Genomic DNA, 16135 nt, shown 5'->3' with positions numbered 1-16135 from the left:
CAACATTCTTAACCAAAAACCGGTTATGAGAATTCAACATTTTTTTCCCATTCTGCTTGAAATTAAGGTCACTGATCTCACATGGGATGAGCAGACATTTAAAGCATTGTTAAGGTAGATGCATTAGCATCTTTGAGAGCTATATCGTGCTCAGTAAATATCCATAGGATTGTGTCCTTATTGTCTTACGATATTGGCGAATATGTGTAGCTTGGGTGTAGAATGAGGGTGGAGATTCATTTTCCAAGCTTGTGGGATGGTTTCCAAACATTTCATTACCAGGCTAGGTAATACCTTCAGCGGAGTTTAGGAGATGTCAGTGTTCTTCTGTTTATAAGAGCTTTGTATGATCAATAGGTCTTGTGATAGTGGAGTCACATCAGGTCAGGGTCTTGTCATCACAGGTCAGGTGTGGATATGTCAAGTATGTTTCGTTTGGGCTATCAATATGCATACAATAGTGCAGTATAGATTGCAAGAGAGTCCTGTTATGCTTATAACTTTATTTAAAAGTAAGAGAAGAGGCAAAAGTCAGTGTAGACGCAATTACTGTATTACTTTCAGGTATATCTGTTAAGTTGCTGTACTCTTAGAATAAATTCAGAACATAAGTGAAAGCAAAGTGACTTTTATACAAAGCAGAAGGCCCCCAAGCGTGCAATTAATATAATATTGCTTAAAACCATTTTATATTCAGAGTTAATTCTGGATGGCATAGTTTCAGTTTGTAAATTTCTTCTCTAATATTTCTCTCATCTTTTTCTCCCATATCTACAAGATAGTAAAAGCCTTGCTCCATCCCAACTCCCAAAACATAATTAACACTATTACACAGGCTGCCTATGGCACCCTACCTCTCTCTTTTTTCTCAAAATTGGGTCATTGAAATGCAGTAGCAAAATATCAAAATTGGGTAACAAAAAACAAAAAAAAATTGGATAGTAGAATGGACAAATACCTATATTCCATCTGTTCCAGGGCAATTTCATACCAACAGTGTTTCCATGCCCCTGACCTTCACAGAACAGCTGATCCACAATTGCAGAGAAAACTATTGTACTAGCCAGGCAGTTCTCAGTCTTGCTTTCTCAGCTGAAGAATGTGAAGATTGCGATCCAATCAGTAAAGTAAATTGCTAGTGCCTTTTTCACAGCCATCTTTTTCATGAGTGTATTTGTTTGCCTTTATCTGATGGCTATAAAAGAGAGAGAGAGAGTATTGTACAAAAATGTTAAATGTAAACAGAAACATTGGAATCTTCTAAAGTTTTCCTGTAAAATGACCGTTATTTATCCTTTACATTTAAAATATCTGTACATTTGAAGGTAAATGTTAGTACATTGACGATTTTGTAGAGAGGAGATTTTCTCAAGATCCGTGATTAAAACCATGTGTGTGGCTATAGTAGGTGGAAGAAAAGGCAGGCTCCAAGAACAGGACTCTGAATGTTGATAGGGATGAAGAAATTGAGAAAGTAATGTGAGTCACTGTGTATGAGTTGGGTGGTTATATAAATTGGTTGAATGAATGAATGAATGAATGAACAAATGATTTGAGGCTAGTTTCACCCATTTTCAAGAAAATGCTTTTCAAGAGTTTAGAATAAAGTCAGAAATAAATCAGCATTGAGAATAAAATAGTTCCAAGAAACAGACAATGTCACGAGATCTGTCTGTCAGGTTTGGAGTAAATCTCGGAGTCATTCTCGGGAAGTGCCACCAAGGATGCCATTGCATGATTACTGCTATCTTGCAGCCCTCATAGGTTAAAATAGTGGCTCCCAACCTTTTCTATACCCCGCACCCCTAGAACGCTTCTGATATACTCTCACACCCCTTACAAAAGTTCAAAATAACAGCAACAAATTATGCATATACACTATAATTTTGAAAACCCAAATTTCTGCACTCCCTGGAATATTGTCTCACACACACCCCAGGGCATACGAACACCCCCAGTGGGGAACCCCTGGGTTAAAGAAAGTAAAAAACACTTTAGTAGCTTTTCCACTCTGTAATACCCAAATCTTATACTTTCTATAATTTATCCCTTGCTGGGATCACAAGTTCTACCTTGTCTCTTCCCAAGTGCTTTTAATGGTTTCATTCTTCATCACTATGTTCACCCACAATTGAGATACAAGGCAATTAATGAGCTGTGTGTCCTCAATCTGCCTTGGGCCCTGCAAAGTGGAATTCTTTATGTTTATTTGCAAGCTGGCATGAAGATAGTTGCTTGGGTTTGTTTCTGAAAGAACAAAGGACCTTTTGCTCATGTGCTGAAAGAAATGCACTTCTTGCTTTTCATCTTTATTCCAGTGCTAGTTTAACAGCTGGTCATGTTTGTGAGTCATTAGTGAAAGTAATTCATAATATCCATTTTATAGTTTCCATGTCCCTGTCACTTAGCTGTGATGGAAAAGGAGGAGGATGCCAAGCATCCATGGGAGGACACCTTTTGAGAATAAGGAGATAGAAACATAGATCAGTACTGCCATATTAAGGGGCAATGCATCTCTGAATAAGAGCTGGTAGAAATGAGCAAGAAATGATGGCTGCTACACTTGTGTGTCTTGCATATGAGCAAGCAAAGAAATCTAATTATTTATTATATTTCTAAAGAACAATAACCCTAGTTCTCTGGGGTTGAACAAATCAGTTATATCAACAAAATGATTAAAACTAATAGTAAACACAGCACAGTAATGGAGAAAAAATTATAATCAGCAATGAAAATTATAATCAGCAATGAACAGATCATTAAAATGTTTGGAATTATAATTATGTAGGTTCCAAGTAAGCTCTTTAAAGGAGAGTGTCCTACCAGCAGGGTGCTACTGTTTTTATTATTCCCATCTATATCACCTAATCTGTCAGAGAAATTGTAGGATAAACATTTATGAAGAGGCCATATTTTAAGTTATGCCTAAGTTGGTCACATGATCTCCCAAAGGAGAAATTTAATTTATTAGCAAAGAGTCTAACATGGAAAGTTCTGTTTGGAGTCCAACTGGCCTTGCAAATCAGATTAAGCCCATGGGCTAGAGGTTCTGTACATTGTGTGTACTGTGTAAATTCTACACTATTCTAAGACAGCCTTCCAGGGCCAAAGGAATAGCTCATATAAGACACATTACAACATTTATATCTAAGAGGCTGTCGGGCCCAAAGAACCAAGAACGACATGTGGAATTGCTTCTGAGTACTTATTGTTGTTTGCCTACAAACAGAATCTTGCCAGACTAAAGCAATTATCTGCCATAACTATAAATATATTCTGTGAATTGTTAGGGAAGATCCAGTCTTGCTCTCTTCCTTCCCATCAGACAGTCCAAACTCCACTTTCTCTTTGCCTTTAGGAAAGAGCCCCTCCCTCCTGCAACTCCTGACTTTTCACTAAAGATGCATAAGGATCAAACTAAATCATTCATCTGGTTCCTCTCTCCCACCTATTAATTAACCTTGTGTATAAAAATGCAAACAGCAATATGAATTATTGGTTCTTCTGGTGAAGTAATACTGAAATAAAATTAAGAAATATATTAAATAAATTTGGAAGCCAAAATCTCCACAAAGTTACACACTTTTAGCCAGCAAATTGCATAATGGTCTTTCAAGTCAATTTGCTTTATAAGTTAACTAATATAGTTATTTGAGTGTAGATTTTTAAACTGACATATTTAAAAAGCTATTTGAATTAAGGGGAAGCTGAAATAGAACAATTTATATTAATGAATCTCTTTCTCTCTAACTCAGTTGGGACAGCATGCTTGTAGAGAGCTTTTTTCCCCTACTCATTTCCTTAGGGAGCTTCAGACGATGGAGAGTGGGGAATCTTAAATAATTTTATCCGTTTTGAAGATCTTCAAAAAAGAATAATGAAGATGTCTGGTATGATATGAATAAACCTGTCTGAAACTTCAACCTAGAAGGTTCAGGAAGTCAGGAGGAGACAGAAATGGGATAGTTTTACAACATGCTGCATGTGTATGCTGTTGTGTGAGTCGTCTGTCAAGAAGGATGACAGCTGTGCCCTGCATTCAAGGGTGCAGGGCTAACAGATTAACTTGGCCAAGCAGAGCAAAGTCAGGCATGGACCCACACAAAAGAGGGAAGCATGGTGGTGCAAGAATGGCTATCAATACTAGATTAGCCCTTGAAAGGTCTCCTGGAGCCAGGTTCCCACCATTACCTGGAGCAGTGTTTCTCAACCTTGACAATTTTAAAGCATGTGGACTTCAACTCCCAGAATTCCACAGCCAGCATTGCTGGCTGTGGAATTCTGGGAGTTGAAGTCCACATGCCTTAAAATTGTCAAGGTTGAGAAACACTGACCTGGAGGATGCTTCCTTGGCCTTCACCTAGGAAAGAGGTGCAAAAGGAAGCCAAGGCACTCTCTGTTGCTACTCAGAGGGCATGAAGATAGGATTAGTCCCCGATCAATCAATTGGATCAGAAATGTAACTTAACTGTACTGTGCATGTTTTTTGTACTTGATTGGACTTACAAAAAATGGATTTATAAACACCCTCTTAGAATGTAACCTGTTCATAAGGAAAACACTGTCTATCCTAGTAAGGACATTCTTTTTTCTTAAATAATTTATAATAAAAATAATATGCCAAAGGTGTTTTTTTGCAAGGCAACTGGACTTTCTGGTTTTTCTTCGAAGATGTTTCGCTTCTCATCCAAGAAGCTTCTTCAGCTCTGACTGGATGGTGGGGAATGGAAGAATTTATACTGCTTGCAGATAGCTGGTCATTTGCATTCTTTTAGTTGAGGCCAACTGGAGGTTTATCTGTGTCATCTTCCAAGAAGAAGACAATAAACGAAGCAATGTTGTCATTCCATACCTTGCAGGAATATTGGAAAAGCTCATGAGGATCTTCGCCAACACAACATATGTGCACACTTCAAACCCATGAATACAGGTAGAAGCTTGTCCACCCCAAGGATAAAACACCCAGACACAAACTGAGCAACTTGGTATATGCAGTACAATGCAGTGAGCCATGTGCAGATCTGTACCTTGTGGAAACAAAACAACCATTTCATAAACACATGGCACAACATAGGAGAACAAAGCAATCAGGACAAGATTCAGCAGCCCATCTGCATTTAAAAGACAAAGGCCACTCTTTCAAAGATAGCAAAGTCCACATTTTGAACAGAGAGGATCGCTAGCTTAAAAGAGGCTATCTTTGTCAAAATTGAACAGAGGGGGAGGGATATGACATCATCTATCTCCAGTCTACAACATAGTCCTTTCAGTAGTTCCAAGAAGCTCCATACCCAGGTGACCCTGATGACATAGATAAACCTCCATGTGGCCTCAATGACTCTCTAAAAGAAAGCAAATGATCAGCTGTCTGCAAGGAGTATAAATCCTTCCATTTCCCCCCCCTCATCCAGTCAGAACTGAAGAACCTTCTTGAATTAGAAGCGAAACGTCTTCAGAGAAAAACAAGAAAGTCCAGTTGCCTCATGAAAAAGCACCTTTGGAATAACTATGACCTGGATGACTGAGAATCTCCAGACAATAAAAATAATACATGTTAGGTATTATGTGTCAAAAATCTTACAAGCAAAATAGATGCACATTCCGTTGCTGATCTTTTCTTAAAGAAAAGAGTTTTTAAAAAACCCACCGGAATATACCTCAAAAAAATGGACTGCAGTTTGCATTTCTGGTTATAAGTAAAACAGCAACACACCAGAAGAAAAATTAGCCATATCTCCCAATTAAGAAAAGCCAGAGTAAAACAGGCTTCACATTGCAAAACTCAAGGCCAAGAGGGATGTCAGATTGTATCCAAGAAGTCCCCAAGTTTCACCTAGAAACTCTATGACATAAATGTCCATATAATTTGTTTGGAAGTCAGCTCATTCTAAATCAAACTTCTGACATGTTTTTGATTCTCTGTGAGATATAAATAGCCACAACAGCTGCTGTTAAAATCAATTGCTGCAGTTTTTCTCATCACCTAACCTTGAATGTGGGCACAATTTGCTCTTTAGACCTTACTAGACTTTGTTTTTCTGCCCATACAAACAGTTACTCTGATTATCAAGACAGATGTAATACAAAATTAATATGCTGGGAAAATGTGTGGAGAAACTATGAATATGGATAATTGTGCAACACTGATTATTCAATACATTTTACATCAACTTTGTAAACATTAAAAAATAATCAGACAACCACAAGATTTCAGATAAAGAAACACTGTTTTCAATAGTATCCTTGAAGAGGGGTGAATTTAGGGTAGAAAATAAATAGATTATTATTGTGTAGTTTAGCTTTTCTATCTATTGGTGTTAAACTACATAACGTAACTGTTATTTTGTTATTATCACAATCATTATCACAATGATTGGATTGGACCAAAGAACTAACAGTGTCCATCCTTTGAGATAACCAACTATTCTTGTAGTTGGGAGCCCTTTTTAAGGACAACAGGATCAAAATGGATGTTATGTCTTCCTCCTGCTTTCTAACTTCTACATTTAATTAATTGTTTCATGTCCCTCACCACCTATTAAGATAAGAGTTCAATTCCTCTACAATCAAACTCAGATTTCTGTTTCTCTTTATTGAAGGCCAAGCAAATATCATTTCTTTTTCAGCTCTCCAGAAATCATTAAAACCAGTTATAAATATATAATTGTTTTTGACACAACTTCACCTAATATATACTATTGTTATTATAATTTCATTAAATATTTTATAATTATATATAACAGAGGTCCCCAACCTTTTGGGCATCAGGGACCGGTTCCGTGGAGAGAGGTTTTTCCGCAGACCGGAGGGTGCGTGGTTTTGTGTGCTGCCTGCATCTCGCAGATGAGGCTTTGCTTGTTTGTGCGGTCCGGTTGTGGCCCGGTACTGGTCCATGGACCGGGGGTTGGGGACCCCTGATATATAATTTTTATTAAAACCTTTAAAACAAGAGGATAAAAACTAATACAAGGTAATTATCACTCTTATTATTTCTCATTGCTATGTTCCCACTGTCAGTTATGTTGAAGAAACCAAAGCATGGCTACCAAACAGCAAAAGTGCTGAGAAAATCTCTCATTTGCTATACAGCATATGGATGATCTGAAGCTTTATGGAAAATCAGAAATCAAAATCTAGTCATTATAAATTTTTTAGCACAGATATAGCAAGGAAATTTGGCACAGATAAATGTGCTACAATAACAATAAGCTGGGGTTAAATAATGAACAATTATTGACTTGAAATGCCGAATGGCCAAATCATCAGGAAACATCAGAATGAAGCTTACAAGTATCTTGGCATTTTACAGTTGGATAACATTAAATGTGGACAAGTTAAAATTGAGATTAGTAAATAATACATCCAAAGAGTGAAAAAATTGCTAAAGACAAAAACTTTGTCATCAAAGACAAAGACAATATCTTCAATATCTTCAAAGATAACATCTTCAAATAATCAATTCCCGTGATACAGCACACTGCTGGAATTATTAACTGGACACAAACTGAAGTAGACAGTTTGGACTCAAAAACAAGAAAACTGATGATTATTCACTACTACATCTCCATAATGATATTGATATTGATGCCCTGCAGAAATGGAAGCAGAGGTTGACTTCAAGTCAAACAAAGAAAAGCATGCATTGGCTGATTATGTGAAAGACAGCCAAGAATAAGCATTGATGCAGTACAACTTACTAAATGTACAAGGGAAACAAATCATGGATATTGAAATAATGTAATAAAAACACAAACAGAATGCACAAGGAAAAAACAGTACATGGTCAATTTCTACAAAAGATTGAGAGGAAAGTGAATAAAGATAAAACCTGGCAATGACTTACAACTAACTGAAGGCTTGATTTTGGCTGCTCAAGAGCGAGCTATTCAAACTAATGCAATCAGTGCAAGAACTGAAAAATAATCAAATTATTCAAAGCATAGATTGTGGAAAGGGAAAGAAACAGTAGATCATATACTCAACTCATGCAAGAAGATTGCACAAACAGCTGATAAACAACAGCATAACACAGTTGCCAAAATGATTCACTGGAACATCTGTAAAAACGATCATATGCCTTTAATGAAAAATTGGTAGGAACATAGAATTGAAAAAGTAGTTGAAAATGAAATTACACAATTAAAATGTCATGAGAATTCCAAATGCAAACTGATAAAGCTTTGGCACATAATACATCAGACTTAACACTGGTAGAAAAGAAGAAAGTGTGGATAATTGTAGATGACAAAGAATTGGAGAAGATCACAAAGTATCAAGATCCAAAAATCAAAGTTGAAAGAATATGCCATAAACCAACCATGGTGGTCCCAGTAGTTATTTTACACTGGGTGTTATAACCAAAAAATCTTGTGCATCTATGAACTTCAAATGGACAACTGCTTGGATCCAAATATATACTACACTGATACATTATGACATCCTAGGTTCTTGGAAAGAAAATGCATATGAAGGTTAACACTAGCTAAAGAAGTGGCAGCTGTAATTTCACATTGTTGCGTTAACAATAATAAATGCAAATGTAGAAACCTTTCCATCTTAGTTCAAGCATTTGAAAATGTTCAGGCTATATCAGAATCTAGGTATTGTCTTTGAGAAGATTTGAAACTGTGTGGTACTTAACAATATGAAGTGCAAAAAACCCTCTGCTGCAGTGATAATATCTTTTAAATGCTCTGCCTGGTGTTACAAAATAATCAATTTGACTGATGAGCATTCTCTTTAAACTATTGTGTGTATGCATGCTTATCAGTATCCCATGAGACTGTAAATCAATAATATTTCATTTGCCATGGCAATATATATCCTAGCAGCCTAGCTCAATGTACCATTCTTCTCCCACAGTGGCAAAGGCTGCTTTAGCTCCAGATATTAATGTGGTACTTGGGGAATAGGGGGAAGGTGGGGGGAGAATAAATTTGTTGCATGCTACACTGATTATGATATATTAGTGAAAACAAGCTCTCTGTACAGTATCCTCTTTTTTTCAGTATTCATAATCACCTATCACTTTTTGCTTATTTCCAAAGTTGGATTTTCCTAATGTCTGAAACAACCAAACCCAAAAGCTGACAGAACGTGTATAAGCTGGTGATGACTCCTAATTTACTTCCCTCTTTATAATCATTTCCAAATCTGATACCCCTTTGAGACAATATACATTTACAGCTTTAAAATTTAGTAGGCCATCATAATTCAATTCTAATTCCATATTGTTAAATGTCTCACTTTTCTCCTATCACTGAATCAAGAAAGTGTACTTAGATTCTCAGTAGCTCTCATATTCATTTACTGAACAAATCTGTACCATCTTATCTGTGGTTTAGCAGCAGCTGCATGTTCTGCTTAAGTACCAGCTGAAGGGATGGTTCTAGTTGAAAATAATTTTCAGGATTCTGTTAATGTAACCTTACAATAAAATAGAATTAGTTGATCTGGGGTGCTTCTTGTCTGCGCTGTCTCACAAAGCTGACATCAATCTTGCAAGGCTGAAAATATTTTTTTGCTCCTTCTTAGGTTCCTGAAAACTAGGGAGGGTCCCTCTGAAATATTTCCCATGCTGTTCTCTGTAATGGGAACAGACTTGCTGTAATGGTATGTGGGACTTGCCTTGGAGTCAGGATGAAGAGACTCAGCCAAAGGAATGATCAGATTACAGATAACTAGCCCCCAGCAGGAATATGGGCAAGGCAAGTGGCTCAGATAGGACACTACTAGTTTCTTGGGCTGTGAATGGAGAGAAAGTCTAGTTTCATATGTGCAAGATTCTGTTATTACAACCTTTCTGTCTGGTTTGCCTCACAAAGTTGACATCAATCTTGCAGTGTGAAGGTACATTTCTTCCCCTCATATCAACTAGGGAGGGTCCTTCTGAGCCTCTTGCCCTATCCACATTTCTGCTTTAGGCTGTTAGCTTTTATCTTTTATCAATTACCTTTTATCTAACCATTCCCATAGCTGATTCTCTTTGCTCTGTCTCCCAAGGTCATGTCCCCCTACAAGTTTTTTAGATCCTCTGCTTATCATCCTGGGGTCTGTTCAGTATAACCTTGTTGAGTGGAAGTCTACCAGGAGCAGAGCCTTTTCAAAGTTATGGGAGTTTTGCAAAATCTCCATCTTAGGGAGACCTAGCTACCATGGAAACTGTATGTCTTGAGATCGTTTCAGAAAATAAGCCTTTATTGACATTAAATATTCTAACATTCTGGGGATTGTGTGTTTTATATGTCTTTATTTTTTATTCTTGTAAGAAATAAATAATGAAACGAGATATACGACAAAAACCGGTCTGTATAAAAAGAAGACTTTACTATTTGTGTCATGATAAATTCTTTAAGTCACAATTTACATATTACTCTAGAGTGATGTCTTTAAGTCGATAAACGTAATGAATGACCGTAGATTAACCCTGGTCCTTCTATCAATTAACCTAAAAGAAAAGAAAAAAATTTTTTTTATTTATTCTTTTTTCACTATACACCAAAAAAATATATGAAAAAATACATTTTTTTCCTTTAACAGAACTGAACAGAACAGAATATATATCTCATATATATTATTTACAATTTATTTACATCAGTAATCATATCTTTTTCTTTCTCTGTTCTAGCCAGTTATAACATTTGTTCCATATTTCATAAAATTCTGTTGCCTCCTTGTCTTTTAATTCTAGCGTAAGTTTATTCATTTCCGCGCATTCTAGAATTTATATGATCATATCGTTTGTAGGTATGTTTTCACCCTTCCAACACTGGGCATATAATTGGATTTTCTGTGGGGAGAGTAATTGACTGAAAATATCTAAAGAAATGTTGTGCATTTTATTTTTATTTTTCAATGCCCAGACCATGGCAAAACTGGTACTGTTGGATGAATAGATAATTATTATAATATATGAGAAACACAGAGAAACTAAAACAGTGGCATAAAAAGCCTAGGAAAACCAATATAATATTAAACTATAATAGAAAGTGCCTTGCTTTAATTCTAATTGCAGTCTGTTTCATTAAAAAATCTATACCAGTCATACTCAGCTTGAACCATTGTGTATGATGCACAATTAATCCTGATGACAGAGTGGTTAAAGTGTAGTATTGAAAGCAAACTCTACCCACAGTCTGGAGTTTGATCCTGATGGGGCTCGAAGTTGACTCAGTGTTCCATCCTTCTGAGATTGGTAAAATGAGGACCCAGATTGTTGGGCACAATATGCACATAATGCTTATGATATAAACTGCCCAGGTTTATAAGGTGCTATGGTATATAATGGTAAATACTGTATATGGCATATAATCCTAAATGCTATTGATATTGCATTACCTTTTGTTAGGAAGTACCCAGAAAAACATATACATCCATCCCAAATTCATACAGGGGATAGAAGAGCAAGTGACATATCAAGATATAAGGGAAGCAGAGTCCACATAAAAACCACACAGCTGCATAACATAATACAATTTTATAGGAGGCAGTCACTGATAAGTTATCCCAGCATCTTAGTGTGTCCAGTAGGTTTTAAATTCAGATTCTTTCAGGTTCCATTCAAACATAGCTGGTATTGGTTACAAAGATTTTATTTTGCAAAGCCTCAATCTATTTTCAGGCACTGATGTTCTCAGAGACTCAGTGGACTTAGCCCACATGCAGCCTAACTCATGGATACTGGAATTTGGATTGGCAGGGGCATGTTATATTCCTTGGATGGCTTCTCAGGATTTAAACCAAATGATTCTTGTATAGCATTTATTCTTTGCCCTCATGTCTCATTGACTGTAAAGCCATAAAGAAAGCTTAATGGGTCATTGATGGAATTCATTCATATCCGGGCCTCTAGAATGATCTAAGATTACAAAATGGGTTATACAAGCTTTGAAGAGCCAGTTTGGGGTAGTGGTTAAGGCATCAAGTTAGGAACTAGGAGATTGGGAGTTCTAATCTTCTTCGGATGATCTTGAGCCAGTCATTCTCTCTCAGCCCTAGGAAGAAGGCAGTGGCAAACCACTTCCAAAAACCTTTGCCAAGGTAGCAACTGGTCCAGGCAGTTGCCAGTGAAGCTACTTCAACATGTAGATAATGTTGGAAACCCAGAAGGTCTTGCTGACCATTCTTATGGCTCATTCTGAGACAGCTGAAATTCTGAATTGCCTTCATGGTCCACTCAACAAAGTATACATTGGAATAAACCTGCCTGAGCATGAGTTTGTACAACCAGATTGTTTTTTTTCTAAATAGGGATGCACCAACTGAAGCTAGTAAGAAGCCCATCGTGCCAGTGATGTTATTAACTATCCAACATCACTATTGGGTCCAGTAGTGCAAACCTCATTTTTAAGGGAAAGTGCAAAGATAAACTCCAAAATCATGATGATGTTACCTAGTTTTAATAATGAAATGTGTACAAGAAAACAACCAAGCTCAGAGAGAACCAAAGACCCCTCATTTCAACTCTGAGCTACAAATATTCTCCTTTATTGATAGTGAATTAATTCCAGGCCTTACATATTTAGAAGATGTAGACAAATTGGGGTGAGTGAAAAAGAGAAAAGTGAAGCTGGATAGGCATTCTCGTGACTGAAAAAAACTAGGTATACTTAGCTTGGTGAGGAGAAAGCAGAGGGAGACTAGGTAATTTCTAAAAGATTTAGGCATGAGTGGCATTAGAAAAACTTACTATTAGGAAAAAACATTTAAACATGGAAGCAATTTGGAATGGTTGATTGGGGTCTTTCTTACTGAAGGCCTTCAAGCAGGGACAAGATAGCCCTCAGTTGAGATAAACCTTGGTCTGTATTTCCTGCACTTGAGTAGGGATTATGCTAGCAGACATTTTCATACATTGAATCCAAGGGCAAAATATCTGTATATCAGGCCATAGTTTTTTTAATAGGATTATCAAAGGTCAGCCAACTGGTAGTATTTAGTGTTATTGTTCTTTTTTATCATTCTGGTTCCAGGAAAATCCAAAAACTCTTATAAACAGTCTCCTGTGGAAATCCATGTCAAATTACCTTTACAGTTTTTCTGATGGAATAACTCTCTGTGAGCCTCTGATTCCCACTGTAAAAATAATGTCAGAGTTTTCCTTAGGCTTAGAAATATTATTAAATATATCAGGAGATAAAGCTGTTTTAAAAATCAGAAGAACCGCATATACTGTAATTATGGTTTATTGCTGGCTCTGTGCACCGTATTTTTAAAAATGGGATTTCTTATTCTAAAAAAATACGAAGTATAGTGATGGTGATATCTGTCAGTCACCTAAGATCAGTATTTGCAAACACAGACACCAATTAGCTGGAAGCTTCAACTGACCTTTGCTCTTCTTATTGCAAATGTGAATGTGATGTGGGGGTTTTCCTGTCTCAAGAAATAATATTTGGCTTGAAAGGTTGTCATTTTGGAGTTTCTGGCTGATGATCATGCTGTGATTAACAGCATTGGAAACTGCTTGTTACTTAGCCAGATCATTGGCCCATTTAACCCATTGTCTGTACAGAATCATATAGTTGGAAGTGTTTTGGAAGTCATCTGATCAAACCCTCTGCTAAATGCAGGTCTGCAGTGCAGGATGTGACCAACATCATACCTGATAAATAAATATCCAGCCTCTGCTTAACTGCCCTGCAAAAGAAAGCCCATCACCTCCACAGGTAATCTGTTCCATTACCAAATAGCTCTTACTGCTAGGAAGTTTCTCCTAAGGTGTAATCAAAATCTTTCCCACAATTTTAGTCATCAAGAAGGAGAACCCATCATGGGTGTAGACTTGGGAATAATTCGACAGCTCAATCAGCATTTGAAAAAAGAAGGGTGGCATCTTGTCTCTAGCCAGCCTGGCATACATTCCTCTTCAACAATTAGAACCAGTCAACCACATTATTAAGTCATGCTCAATTTGGCTGTGAAAGATTGTTGTGAAATTAACAGGTTGTTATACCATCTGTACAGTCCAATGTAACTATCGGGTCATGGACTTTAGAGCAGGGGTCCCAACCCCCAGTCCGTGGACCGGCACCGAGCCGCGGCATGCCAGCAACCAGTCCGCACAAACAAGCAAAGCCCCATCCATGGGATGCAGGCAGCACACAAAACCACACCCCCTTCGGTCCGCGGAAAAACCTTTCTCCACAGAACTGGTCCCTGATGCCCAAAAGGTTGGGGGTCTCTGCTTTAGAGCAAGGGCAGAAACATGTGGCTCATCATATCTTATTGAATATAATATCTTTTATCCTTCACCTATTTGGGGCTGCTAGTACTTGTTGTTCTATAATTTCTGGAAGGCCACTACTCTATTTTCTCTGCTTCAGAGATATGTACTCTTGAGAATGTTCATGTTGTCAGAGGATGCTAATGAGAGTCTAGGGAATATATTTGTTGGAGATGAAAGTAAAAGTAAATTAAAAGAATTGTGGGGTGCATGTAAAGCTGTGAAATCAAGGCTGATTTTTAAACTGGAAAATCAGCACCCTTGCCTTTGTTTTTACTTTGCTGTTAATAGCATTCCTGTGAACCTTCAGATTTCTATTATCCACTACCATTAAAGCTGCAATTGCCAAAAGCTACAAATGTTGTTGCAATAAGCAAAACAACCTTGAAACATATATAGCATTCTCCATTTTGTCTAACAGAAAATAGAGCTCTTTCTATAGAATTACAAATACAAAAATAACCACCATTTACTGAAGAAGTTATTTTAGTTGCTGTAATCAAATAGACTACAAAAGATTGGAGAGGGAGCTCAAAGGATTCATATGTAAAAGTACTACTGCTTTTGATNCCAAAAGAGACCAAAAGAAGTGGAAACTGAGGGCTTTTTTAAAGGGGTGTTTTAGCAAATTTTTAAGGGGTTCGGGGTTTTTAGGGGGTTCGGGGTTGGCCCGAGGGGACTTGGGGGAGCCCTCTCTGAGGCCAAGGCCAGTCCAGTCTGGGGGGCGCGGAGTGGTAAGGGAGGAGACTGGGGGGTTAATAGAGGGTGGCGTGATTAGTACGGTCAGTGGGAGGGGCAGATACGACGGGAGCAGAGGACCATATCGGGTTTTGGGAGCACGCACACGCTGTTTACAAGCTTGTGGATGCTCCGATCCTCAGGGCTCTACTCGGCCTCCAGGGACTTTAGATCCTTGGGCCCGGGATCATCGGCTGATGCTATGCAACGCCAGGTCCGTGGTAAATAAGGCCCCCCTCATTCAAGAGCTTATTCAAGAGGGGGGAGCGGACCTGGCAGGTATCACCGAGACCTGGCTGGGCATGGAAGGGGGAGTTCCCCTTGTTGATCTATGCCCGCAGGGTTTCCAGGCATTCCATCAGCCGAGAGCCCGGGGTAGGGGCGGTGGGGTAGCGGTCATTATAAGGGAGAGCCTTTGTCCGAGGGAGACCACTGTGCCTCAGATAGACAGTGCAGAGTCCCTCCTTGTGAAGTGGGGGCAAGGGGTACAAGTGGGCCTGTTGATTATATACCTGGCCCCCTGCTATGTATCAACGGCCCTGCCTGAGTTGGCTGACGTAATAGCCGGGGTGGCGGTGGAGACCCCTAGACTTATAGTCATGGGGGATCTCAATCTGCCATCTGCGGGCGAAACGTTGGCAGTGGCTCGGGAGTTCTTGGCCTCCATGACGACCTTGGACTTGACCCAATTAGTTCATGCCCCCACTCACACGGGAGGACATACACTAGATCTGGTTTTTGTCTCTGGCCAGTGGCAGAATGATCTGGAAATGGGGGAGATAGTCATAGAGCCCCTGTCATGGTCAGATCACTCACTCCTTAGGATGGACTTCCGGACCGCTCCCCCCCGCCGCAGGGAGACGGAACCGCAGAGATGGTTCCGTCCCAGGCGCCTGATGGACCCAGAGAGGTTCCTGACGGAGCTTGGGCCATATCCGGAGGATCTAGTCCACGACTCGGCTGAAGATCAGGCGGCGGCCTGGGATGTGGCCGCAGCCGCAGCACTGGACCGAGTCGTGCCGTTGCGGCCTCTGACCCGACGCAGATCTCAACAAGCCCCTTGGTTTACCGAGGAGCTGAGAGAGATGAAGCGCCGGAAAAGACGCCTAGAGAGCAGTTGGAGGGCTACCCGAACCGAATCCGACCGAACACAGGTAAGGATGCATGTTAGAT

The sequence above is a fragment of the Protobothrops mucrosquamatus genome, unplaced genomic scaffold (genome assembly GCF_001527695.2).
Source record: "Protobothrops mucrosquamatus isolate PMUCROS unplaced genomic scaffold, P.Mucros_1.0 scaffold_154, whole genome shotgun sequence".
Taxonomy (NCBI): Eukaryota; Metazoa; Chordata; class Lepidosauria; order Squamata; family Viperidae; genus Protobothrops; species Protobothrops mucrosquamatus.
Note: the sequence above shows the minus strand (reverse complement) of the source record.